The sequence below is a fragment of the Monodelphis domestica genome, chromosome 5 (genome assembly GCF_027887165.1).
Source record: "Monodelphis domestica isolate mMonDom1 chromosome 5, mMonDom1.pri, whole genome shotgun sequence".
Taxonomy (NCBI): domain Eukaryota; kingdom Metazoa; phylum Chordata; class Mammalia; order Didelphimorphia; family Didelphidae; genus Monodelphis; species Monodelphis domestica.
This window is the reverse complement of record NC_077231.1, coordinates 55349386-55357618: the sequence shown is the minus strand read 5'-3', so window position 1 is coordinate 55357618 and position 8233 is coordinate 55349386. Positions and strand designations below refer to the sequence as shown.

The 8233-nt window shown below is 42.5% G+C and overlaps 1 protein-coding gene across 1 annotated transcript in view; it reads left to right on the top strand.

The window, feature by feature from the left end:
- Positions 1-6861: 6861 nt before the first annotated feature.
- The window catches only part of CSRP2 (cysteine and glycine rich protein 2), a 30678-nt gene continuing 29306 nt past the window's right edge, over positions 6862-8233 (top strand). Inside the window, exon 1 of the mRNA XM_056798479.1 lies at positions 6862-8233. This exon is cut by the window's right edge and continues 44 nt beyond it. The gene's annotated coding sequence lies outside the window, so the exon portion shown is untranslated.

Sequence of the window (8233 nt, the reverse complement as noted above, 5' to 3'; positions counted from 1 at the left end):
GGGTCTGCTTATTTCCCCTAGACTTGAAGTATGGCAGCCACTCATGAGCTTGACCTGATACCAATCAGCACAGAAACTCAGTTGGTTCCTCTGTAGGCACTTTGGTGGCCTTCCTCTTCCTGCAAGCTCACTATATTGAAACTTAGCTTAGTGCAGATATCTGATTGGCTTTAGCCCTACTGTAGCTCAGAATTCTCAAACTCATGTGATCTACCAGCCTCAGTCTTGCTAGCAGCTAGGATTGATCATTTGGATTTGAAAAGTATTCTTCTCTTTAAAAAATTATTCACCACCAAATTCCTTTTTATCATTTTATTTTTAAAATGTTTTGAGGGGTATAAACCAGATTGAATTGACTCTTAGCTCTAAGAGTAGGGAGGGAAGAAGGGAAGAAGACAATATGGATCATACACCTTTGGAAAACGTGGAAATTTATTATTAAAATAAAAAAATTTTAAATAATAAAATGTACTAAGGCCATCTAGGTAACTCAGTGGATTGAGATGGGAGTCCTGGGTTCAAGTCTGATCTCAGGTACTTTCGAGCTGTGTGACCCTAAGCAAGTCACTTAACCCCCACTGCATAGCTCTTCTCTTCTTTTTTTTTTTTAATTTGTATTTATTTATTTTTTTAAAACCCTTACCTTCCATCTTGGAGTCAATACTGTGTATTGGCTCCAAGGCAGAAGAGTGGTAAGGGCTAGGCAATGGGTGTCAAGTGACTTGCCCAGGGTCACACAGCTGGGAAGTGTCTGAGGTCAAATTTGAACCCAGGACCTCCCATCTCTAGACCTGACTCTCAATCCACTGAGCCACCCAGCTGCCCCCCCTTACTACTCTTCTGCCTTGAAACCAATATCAAATATTGATTCTAAGACAGAAAGTAAGGGTTTAAAAAATATTGATATCTTTATTTCTATATCACCATCATTTCCAAATATATCCCTACCCTATCCTCAGTAGGTTCTCTTATAACAAAAATAAAAAAGAGGCTAAAAAACAGTTCAATAAAAAATCAATTTATACAAGAAATATTCAACAATAATAGGCCCCATTTCCTCAGCTTTCTCTGGGACCAAGCTTAGTAATTATAATCACACAAAGCTTCCTTCTTCTGTTCTTTCCAGTTACATGATTTTGTCATTGTGTATATTGTTTTCTCCATTCTTCTGACATTTCCTCTGCAGCAGTTTGAATAAGAAAGTCTCCCCATGCTTCTCTGAATTCTTCATATTTATTTCTTATAGTGAAGTAGGACTATATGACACTCACATACCCTATTTTGTTTATTGCTAGGTGTTTGCTTTATTTCCCATTCTTTGCTACCAAAAAAAGGACTGCTTTGAATATTTTGGTATATATGGGCATTTCTTTCTGACTATGACTTGGAGGATTTCCACTGTTTCCATCCTCAAGGATCTGAAATTTCAAGAGAATGGGTATTTTCTCTACCCATTGCAGACCACAACCTTTCTACTTTGTAGATTATTTTCACAAGATATTAGGACCAAAAAAGATTAATCACATATAAACAAATAGGATATTTAGTATTAATTTGTTAAAGCTTGTTTATACATTTTAACTCCACAAATTATAAGTGAATTTGGTAGAAGCAATATTTGGTTAGAACTCATGGCAGGAGGTCTCATCATAGTGCTAAAAATTCACCACACATGATCTAGGAAGGCCATAATGTCCTTGCCATGTGGTCTAGTTTTTTCCTTAAAAAAAAAAAATCAATGAAACTGTTGCAGAGATTTAATTGACTCAAAAAACCCTTCAGTTACGTTGACACCACCACCAGGAAGGCAGCAGCAATGGCATCTGAGTGCTTAAGAGTCTATTGGGTAGTTTGACTATTATTAGGAAAGTGTACTTTAGTAGCAGCCAGAGTGGGCTGCCACCAACAGAAGAGGTGACAATGGAGAACACCGGATAGAGCAAATAAGGAACAATGTAACCTGGTTAATTAACAATCTTGCAAAAACTGCTCATGTCCCCCGAAGGTTTGAGCATTAGCTTTAGTGGACTGTGGTAGTGTCAACCAGAAAAAACGCAGAACTATTAAATAGTCAAAATCACTCTTTAATCAAGGGAAAAGGGGTTAGCGCTACTAATACGACAACAGAGCTGCTCCCCGAGACTGCACAGAGTCTGGACGACCCCTGGGAGTGCCACCGACTCAGGATGGACTCCTAGGAACAAAAGAAATTGGGGAACCTATATACCACTCTAGATGACCTGGGGCAGTTAGGATGGGAGGGACAGTTGACTGACTTTACAATGGTAAGAAAGGAAAATTAGTTCCAGACAGGAATAACAGTGAGGGACTGATGCTTTACAATGGACACAAAAGGGAAAGACCCAGCCCAGGGCAGGGCCACTTTGGTAATGGACCTTAGCCTAGGGGGAGAAAAAGGGATTAGCTGCTCCCACCCAAACTACCTGGAAGTCCATTGTCTGGTGAAGAGGGACCTTCCCTCAGGGGAAACCTGTCGGGAGACAAGGTCAAAACCTGGGGTTTCTACACTCAAACTAAATAAACTGGGGATCTCTAGATTTCCACGTTGGCAGTAGTAATAATCAGTGGGCTACTAAATTTGGTTCCAGTCTTTCTGGAATATGCACTAGGACTCTCTTTATGCTTATCACTACTTTCTTCTGGTAGAAATAAATCGCCTGCCCTGTGCTTAACTTAAAAGTGTCATATAAACATTCCTCCCTTCTCTATTCTTTGGTTAAATATTTACTAGCACTGATAAGAACAGATTTCAGGGATGTACTTGACCAAGAGGACACAAGGGTATTGTCATAATAAGTGGAGAATAAGATGGATCGAGTTTATGAAGTAGAACAATTATATTGTGAATGAACTCTGCAAATGGTAGTTATAGACAAAAACCAGAGGCTGTCAGACTGTCATTAGGGTTGGTACTGGAGTGCTTCCTGGATGGGTAACTTCAGAAGTGTGGTCACTGTCTAGCAGCCAGGTCAAAATCCTCCAATAATTCAGGACAGGGGTTCTCAGCTGGTGTGCTGTGGCACCTGCTGGGGTGCCAGGGAATTCTGCATCTTGTTGTGCATCTGTCCTGACTCCTCCCGTGTGGTCAGCTGAAAGGTTTGCTGTGTTGTGATTCTTTGTGGCAAAGAACCCTGTTCCATGAAAAAAGCCAGTTTGAGAAGCAGGGTCTTGGGAGAATCTTTGTGGACTGTGGCAGAAAAGGTATAAACAGCCTGCACTCGACCTAGACATGAGTTTCTCCAAATAAGAATAAACACATAGTATCCATCAGTCTGCCGTAGAAAAGTTACTGTTTATAAACTGAGGACAATAGTAATCACTTTCCCACTCCTAGTGATATTTCTAAGTAATGATTCTCAGATCTGTTTGTCCAATCAAACCTTTCTCCTCACTGCCAGTCTCTAATCCCCGATTGTCATTGGACATCTGAGACAGGAGGTCCTGTACTAAAAAATGGGAGACACTGGCACAGGGCCATCCAGCAAGGGGTGTCCACATCAAAGAAGGTGCTATGCTGTATGAGCAAAGCACAGCTCAAAAGAACTGTGAGATGGGCAAAATAGGCATCTCCATCTTGAAAGTTCAGATGAGTTATGTGTGCCTGACCTGTGGGAGAGTCTTCCAAACTCATATTGACCTGATCAGCGACAGGAAGAAGCATTGTATGTTGAGCCTGACATAGTGATGCCATTTTGGTCCTCCTGGAGTATGAAGGACAATTACCAGACATCTTAAACTCAACATGTCTGAAAACTGAACTCATTATCCTTCCCACTGAAACACTCCCCTCTTCCTCAGTGCCCATTAGATAGTACAGTGGATAGAGCACTGGGACTGGGGTAAGGAAGATCTGAATTCAAACACTTATTAACTACATGACCTTAGGCAAGTCACCTAACTTCTGTTTGCCTCAGAATCCTCAACTGCAAAATGGGGATAAATAATATCACCTACCTCTCAGGGTTACTGTGGGGACTTAGCACAGGACCTGGTACATATCAGGCACTCTATAAATGCTCTCATTATTACTACTACTGTTATTCTCTGAGTCATCCAGGTTTGCAATGTGTCATCCTTGACTTCTCAACTTCCAAATCCAATTTGGTGTTGAATCCAGTCACTTCTACCTCTGCACCATCTCTCATCTATGCCACCTTCTTTCCTCTAAAAATGCCACCACCTTGATGCAGATACTCATTTCCTTATGCCTGGGCTATTGCAATAGCCTTCTGCTTGACCTCCCTGCCTCAAGTCTCCTCACTCCAATCCATTCTCTACTCAGCTGTCAAAATGATCTGCCTAAAGCACAGATCTGACCCTGTCACATTGCTTTTCAGTAAACTTCAATGGCTCCCTTTTACCTACAGGTTAAAATATACAATTCTCTATTTGAAAGCCTTTTTAAGCTGGACTCATCCTACCTTTCCATTCTTGTTACTTCTTATTCCTCTCTATCAGTGCTCTGCTCTCTAATGGTTTTCACCTATGGCTCCAAGAAGCTATCACTGTGCAATGGCCACACCCCAGTAAAAGCATCTTGGCAGATGGACTAAACAGTTTGGGAGTAAGCTGACATGTTTTAAACCTGTTTGTGAACTAGAAGGACATCTACCCCAGGCATGTGAAGATTTCTCCCAGGGAATGGAAGGAGGACAATTTTTTTCCAACAGCCATGAAGGTGGCTGAAAGCAAGCACTATGGAAAGCTTAGAGTTTGGTCAGACATCAAAGGGATCGAGGTCATCTACTGTCTCCCAGTTTATCACCAGTCAGCCTGACTTTTGTCTTGTCACTGGACTTTGATGACTCTGTAAGAGGGAGTGAGGCTGATGACTTCATGCAGCTCTGCCTCATCTCAATCCAAGACATCACTCATTTCAAGACATCCTTCATTGTGATGTCATTGGTCTTCTTTGACAAACAGCTCTCTAGTGACACTGGTCCCCTTGCTGTTCCTAACACATGACACTATATCTCCTGGCTTCATTTGCTGTTTTTCTTCCTTTCTTCTTTATAAGTGCCAGGTTCTTTGCCTCTTTCTTTTAAAAATACTATTAGCTTTGTTTTTATATTTCGAACACTTACATATTACTCCCTCTTCCCAGAGAGGTCTCCTAACAAAGTAAAACAAATAATACAACAACCTCATCTGAAAATACAGAAAATGTTTTATATCTGTAGCACCCTCCCTTAGCTTTATTTTTTTTAATTATCAGAAATCTATTAACTCTCACACTGCAGTAAGAAAGAAAAGAAAAGAAAAGGAAAGGAAAGAAAAGAAAAGAAAAGAAAAGGAAAGGAAAGAAAAGAAAAGAAAAGAAAAGGAAAGGAAAGGAAAGAAAAGAAAAGAAAAGAAAAGAAAAGAAAAGAAAAGAAAAGAAAAGAAAAGAAAAGGAAAGGAAAGGAAAACAAATTTCTTTCAGAAAATATGCATACAGGATAGCTAGGTGGCACAAGTGGATAGAAGGTTGGAACTGGAGTTAGGAAGACAGGGGTTCAAATCTGGTCTCAGACACTTTCCTAGTTGTGTGACTCTGGCCAAGTCATTTAATTTTCTTTGCCTAGTCTTTGACTTCATCTTAAAGTTATTACCAAAACAGAAAGTAAGAGTTACAAAAACAAAATTCTTCAAATTTACATAACCAAACAAAAAAGAGTTTCCTCAATGGCTCTTTTCAAAACTATGTCTTATTCTGAACCCTAAATTATCACATTTCTGTAATGGTTAATATATTTCTTTTTCTTTTTTAAAATCCTTACCTAGTTACACTCAAAGACAGAAAGGCTAGGGCTAGGCAAACAGGTTAAGTGACCTGTCCATAATCACACAGCTAGGAAGTATTCTAAGGCCAACTCCAGAGGTGGTGTTCTATCCACTGTGCCGCCTAGCTGCCCCATGGATAGCATATTTCCTTATCCATCTTCTAAGTGAACATTTTAACTGGCTGTCCCCAATAACCTGGAACTTTCTCTTCACTTCTGACTCCTGGATTTCCTGACTTCTCTCAAGCCTCAGCAAAATTCATGAGTTCTTCAAGAAGCCTTTTCTATCCTCAATTCTTGTCCCTTCCCTTTGTTGATGATCTCCAATTGATTTTATAGAGTTCTTGTTTAGAACCAATTGTTTCCATATTGGCTCCCTCATTAGACAAGGAGCCCTTTGAGAACAAGGACTGTCTTTTGTCTCTCTAGCACTTGGTTCAGTGCTTGGCCCATAGAAGGAACTTAATGCTTATTGACAACCTGATGTTATTTTGAACTGTCTGTGATTTCAGACTTGTACAGCTTTTTATTACTTAAGTTTTTATCCATGACACTAAAATGGAGCCTTCTGCCTCTGTTACTTCTCTACTAGAATATCAGAGCTGACATTCACCTGGCACACTGAAGACTTACAGAGAACTTTCCTTAGCTACAACCCCAGGAGCTAATTAATGGACTCATTCCAAAGAGGAAGCTCAATCAGTCGCCAAATCTTGTTAATTCTACTTCCCTAAAATCTTTCATATATGTTCCCTTTTCCCTACAGACATTACTATCTGCCTAGTCCAGAGCCTGGGGCAGCTAGATGGCATGATAGATAGAGGGTCAAATCTGGAGTCAGGGAGACTCATCTTCCTGAATTCAAATCCAGCTTCAGAAACTTTTTGTGTGATTCTGGGCAAGTCATTTATCCCTGTTTTGCCTCAGTTTCCTCATCTGTAAAATGAGTTGCAGAGGGAAATGGGAAACTACTCCAGTATCTTTGCCAGGAAAATCCCAAATGGAGTGAGGAAGAGTCAGACATGACTGAAATGACTCAACAACAACAAAAATTAAATTGAAGGCAGTTAGAGGGCACAATGGATTACAAGACCAAATCTAGCCTCAAGATAATTCTTAACTACATGACCCTGGACAAGTCATTTAACACTATTTGCCTTGGTTTCCTCATCTCTAAAATGATCTGGAGAAGGAAATGGCAAACCACTTAACCTCTGATTGGCACGAAGCAAAACTCTGACAATATCCTAGTTATGGCTCTGCATGAGGCTATTGGGAGTATCAAAGGAAATTTTCTATGTAAAGAGCTTTGTAAGTACAGCATTAAGAGTCTGCCTCCTGGAATTCCCGATGGTAACCTGAACTTCCTCCCTCCTGGCATTGCTGAGTCCTGGCTGAAGGAAGCTCTGTCTAATGGAGGGAACACAGCACTGGCAGACTCCAGGACTTCGATAATGTCATACATTTAGTCTAGATGTGAAACGTCTCTTCAAGAGCAGGCGGTTGTGGATTCCCAGAAGCTGGAAAACAGACCTAAATATTTGGCTGGAGGAAAACCAAACACATTTTTTCTCAATGAAGTTTCCCCCGTGGGAGAAACTGAAGAGAGGAAGAAGAAAAGGCCCCTCGTGGTGCTGACTTTGAGGGTGGCTGGTTCTAGGCTTCCAGACAGCATCGGTCTCTTTAGAAAGGGGAGCTGAAGCGAATCCTGGGTGTTGGGGTCTGTTCAACTACCACTACCGCCGCCGCCGCCGCCGCCGCGTAGGGATCTGTGGGTTTTCACGGTCTGGTCCCTTTTTTTTCTTCCCAGCAAGGAAAGCCAGCTGCTGCTTGGGCTTCTGTGGGATGGGATGGTGTCTAAGGAAGCGCGGCTTTGTTTAGCTTTGCTTTATTTCCCAGCTTACAGTCATTTCTCGCCATTCCCCCCATCCTGATGGGAGGGAATCAAGAGGCCTTGGCATGTCTCCAGGCATGGATGCATGTCTAACGTGGGAAGATGTCTCCCGATTGACATCAGCCTGACTGGAGTCTCGGACCTGGGGCCAGGGGTTTCGCCAAATGCGTTCTCTTCCGCAGCCGCAGGAGAGTGGGGGAGGCGTGGAGGGAATCCTTTGTTTCAGTGCCACCGCGTCGCCACCAGAGTCGGGGGGTGCCAGGAGCCTGGGGAATCCCCCGGCACCTCGGGTCCCTAGCGCCTAAGGGGGGACCCAGTGTCGGAGATTGGCTGGGAGAGTGTCGGGGTCTAGGGGGGTGCGCAGTGCCAGCTGGACACCTCGGCGGGACACTCCAGTAGGCGGGGGTGAGGGGGTACAGGGTAGGAGGGGGCCGGCCTCCTACCGGAGCTCCGCCCCCTTCTTGGGCTTGTCTTTAAAAACCTCCTCGGCCGGCTTGGCTAGCCAGCTACGCGGCTTCCCTTTGCAGTTACCCCTGGGCTCGTCCTTCGCTCCCGC